Source organism: Miniopterus schreibersii (assembly GCF_964146895.1).
Source record: "Miniopterus schreibersii genome assembly, chromosome: 21".
NCBI lineage: Eukaryota > Metazoa > Chordata > Mammalia > Chiroptera > Miniopteridae > Miniopterus > Miniopterus schreibersii.
In genome coordinates, this window is record NC_138123.1 from 773742 (window position 1) to 778182 (window position 4441).

The following is a 4441-nucleotide window of genomic DNA, read 5'->3' on the forward strand; positions in this document are numbered from 1 at the left end:
TCCGGCGAGGGCTCCTGCTGCTCACGGCGCCTCCGCCCTGGCTGGTCCCTCTCCAGGCTCTGGCGAGGCCCGCCCTCCGTCAGACTGGATATACGGCCCCTGCCTGCACCACCCACTCCACCCGCCGCGCGCCCGGCCGGGCTCCTGGGGGCAGGGCGCTCCTGAACGCGGGCCGGCGGCCTCTTCCCTTCTCTCCCTCTCCTCCCTCCCCCACGCAGAGGTGAGGTCCCGGGTGACGCCCCTGTGGCCTGTTCCTCCAGCTCAGGGAGAAACTATGTGCTCAGCTCAAGCACCCAGGGACGCTTCTCTCTAGGAAGGAGCCTTTCTGCCGGGCCCGGGACAGCCAGCCACCCATCCCTGTCTGTCCTGAGGTCAAGGCGGAGCCCTGCGGGTGGGGGCTCCCACGCTGGTGGCAGGAGGACAGGCCCCTGTCCTGAGAGATTCCTCCCCTTTATGGGGACAATCCGTTCTCCTGAAAGGCAGCCTCCCGCCTGCAGAGAGTGGGGTGGGGGCACCGAGCGAGACCAGGGACCAGACCTGGAATGGGGGACCACGGAATAGTAACCTGCCTGCGTGGGTGCCCCGGGAAGCACGGCGTTCACAGCAGGTCCTCCTGAAACCCCTGACGTAACCCCTAAAGTAGTGCCTGGTACAAATCAGGGGCTCAATAAAAAAATACCTGTGCGTGGACAAGGCTAATGTGAGATAAATTAAGTCTATCGTGAATCCTACCCAGACCCCCACTGAAGCACCCAAGGTCGGCCTCGCCCACGAAAGGACCCCAGGATGGACTCCTGGGTTTAGGACTGACGTGTGCGGTTCTCCCATGCACGCCCCTGGGACAAGCGTGCAGCGATACCTCCTTCACGTAGCATCCTCTGCAGGCCCCAGGGTGGCTCACATCAGGTGACCGGTGAGTGACAGGAGCTGAGTATTTTTTAAGGACATTGATGGAAATCTTTGTAAAAAGCATCACACCTTGCGTCACCTCCTTAAGCTCAAGACCCCGAACGAATCTCACGAACTCGTCGATGACTCAGGGCTCTCACCCTGGACATCGGGACTGAGCTGTGGAATAAACAGTGCCGTTCGTCGGCTCCTGAGTTTTCGGGGCGCACGCTGTCTCATGTTGTCGTTGGTCGTTACCACTAAGAGCTCTCGCAGCCCTTCTCGTCTGCAGAGGAAGGGACCACCAGAGCCTATGCTTGTTGGGACTTCTATGCCAAGGAAGGGTGGAGAAGCCTGAAGGACGGTCTCAGGACCACGTGCAGGTCACGCGCTTACTTCCCGGGAAGTGGGTGTTCCGTGCGGGAAGCCCCAGCTCTTCCCCCAAAGGCATCCCTGGGAGCCACGTGCTAAGCAGAATATTGTAAAGCACATTATAGTGTCCAATAGAAATAGTTTGCTAATTGAGGGCTGTGCGCCCGAGAACTGAGTGTGTAATAAACCAGAGATGTGACCGACGGTATGTCATAGATACGTAAGTTCAATGCCTGTGGGCCTCTATCATCACTAAAAATTTTAAGATTTGGCTTCTGGCCCTCGACCACCAGGGCTGACAAAGCTGTGGACACCTCCGTTCTGATGGGGAGAGGAGGTGGCTGGCTTGCAGTCACCAGGTAACAGGTGCCACAGCCTCCATTCTGATCGGGCCTGGTGACTCCCAGGCCACTGTCTTCCTCTATACTCACCTGCCTCCCTTATAAAAGTCCAATAAAACGGGCATTAAAGTACTTCGCACCTGGGTTACGTAAGGGCCCTGAAGTACTATAAAGTACACATAGCAGCGCATAAAAATACGGCTACATTGTATCACGCACCTGGCCTATCTAAACCTAATATGCCAGCCACAGTAAATGTTAATTATGTCTTTAAAGAATGATAATTTTGCTACTTTTAAGATGTATTAAGGCCCTGGAGGAGGTGAATGGACTGGCCCCTACTGCTATAAAAGGCCACACTTAGCCCCTGGACGCCAACACAGATTACCTTAAAAATTTTTTCCACGTATGAAGCTCAGTCCAGCTAGATGTCCCTGCTCTAATTGGACATTGATATTATTACTTCGATATATTGACAACAATGGCCAGCGTTTGCTGTGCCCCAGCCACCCAAGCATGGTTCTGGCCCTTTACAAGGACCATCTCATTCGATTACTGACATTAGTCCTAGGAGGTGGGGACCAGTGCCATCACCTTTCTTTTGCAGATGAGGAAACTGAGGCTTGGTGAGGTCACCCAGGTGGTCGGCTGTAGAGACCTAATGTCCTCAGATGTGGGGCTTGCAGCAGGTCCACTGTGCAGGCCACTGTGCCGGGGAGGGTACAGAGGGCCATGGAGCAGCTCCTAGCTGTGGATGGGGAACGGGAAGTGGAGGGGGGCCTCCAGAGGCCACTCCCCAGGCCCTCATTGGAAGCTCAGCACCTGTGACCTTGGAACCCCCTGTCCTTGAGGACCCTGTGTCTGCTCACACCAGCCTGCTATGTGCTGGAGGCAGATGGGCGAGGGCTGGCAGTGGGCAGGGAGGGAGCAAAGAGGTTGGGTTCGGCCCAGACGGCAGGGCCTGGATGAGTCCAAGGTGGGCTGGGCCGGGCTGGCGAAGGGGCGAGGCCAGGGCGTGCACCTGGGCCTCCGACACGCCAGGACTCTCTCCAAGCTGCCGTTCTGGTCTGTCCAGGCGGCTGGGTGGGGCGGCCAGCACAGCAAAGAATAACAGGGCAGCGGCCCGGCCCGTCCCAACCGGCTGCCGTCAGCACTAGGTCGGCTCTGCACCCCGCCCCTCTGCCAACCCCAAATTCCAGTTCTGTGCTCCCGATGCTGGCATACCTGGGCACTGCCTTTCTATCTGTCCCCTCCCCCTGGCTGGGGCCTCTAGCTCTCTGCAGGACCAAATGGCGCTAGGGCATAGACTCCAGGGCCTTCCCAGGGCGATGGCTGGGAAAACAAGAACAGGTGTGTGTCTGGCTTTTCCACTGCCAGCTGCGTGACCTGGAACCAGCCACTTAACCTCTCTGTGCCTCATTTCCCACACGTGTAACATTAGGTTAGTAAGACCTTGCAGGGTTCTTGTGACTGTAAATACATATTTAAAAGTATATAAAATGTCTAGCATAGTGCGTGGTGCATTGCCGGAGCTTACTAACACACAGACTTCCTTGCTCCAGCAGCACCTTCTAGCCTAGGCTTGAAGGGAAGGCGTTGCTCCTGCTGCGGGTGCTGGGAGATCGCTAGCACCTGGGAGGTGGGGCGGGGCCCAGGGAAAGGCCGTGGGAGCTGCAGCGCTGGCAGGAACGTGGGGTGTGAGTCCAAAGAGCTGAGCGGGCCCCTGTGCTCTCTCCTTCTCTGTCTCACTGTCACCTGTCGAGCCCCAATCCCAGCCCTGCACAGCCTGGTGGTAATTTGATGAGTCACCCGCCCGCGCCCGCAGACAGAGCAGCCACACCCAGGGCAGCTGGCATCCTGGATGGTGTTTCTGTTCTGAGCTGCTGGGCCGGCAGCCTGCCAGGCCCTAGATGGGCACAGATGGGGAGCCAAGATGCTCCAAGGCCTTGGGCCGGGCTAAGGAGCTGCTGAGTGGCAGAGCCTCCCGTCTGTGTTGCCCCATTGCCAGCCAGGCCTCCTGTGGGCAAGCCTGGCCCAGGTGCCTTCCTACTAGGATCACCAATCACCAGCATTGGCCTGGCCCCTCCCAGACCTGTGCTGAGTGGGCCAGGCTTCCGGCTGCTCCTGAGTATCTGTTGTCTCCCACAGGCAAGGGGGCAAGGGAAGACAGGGGTCCGACGTGGTGTGTCCAGCCTGGCGGGACGCTGCTTCATCCCTGCCACCTAACTGTCATAGCTGCCTCCCCTCCCAGCCCAACTCACATGCCCCCTCCTGCACACAGGCCCCCAGACACCACACATACCACAAGGCATTTCTGGGGTGGACAGAGCTGCCGGAGCCCACGGTCTTTGGGGAGGGATAGACACAGTAGTGGGTCGAATGGTAGCCTCCCCCAGAGAAGCCCTGTCCACGATCTAGGCCCCAGACCCTGTGAACGTGACCATATTTGGACAAAGGTCCTTGCAGCTGTACAGGATCTCAAGATGAGATCACCCCAGATTTAGGGTTCACCTTAAATCCAGTGGTAACTGTCCTTTCAAGAGAAAGATGAAGAGATGTAAGACAGAGGAGAAGCCACATGGAGACAGAGGCAGAGACCGGAGCCACACTGCCCAGAGCCCAGGGACTCCAGGCCCTGGAGAGCATGGCCCACGCTCAGAGCGCAGCCACCCCGGGAAACAGAGCCATGAATCCGAAACTGTCTCAGGTGCCTGGCATGAGCTGTCGGCCTCTCACAGCAAACTCACTCAGGGGGTGGGACTCAGGGCTGGCCCCAGGGCACACAGCAGAATGACATAGCTCCTCAGACCTGGGACCAGGCAAGGGCCTGGGCTCCCGCC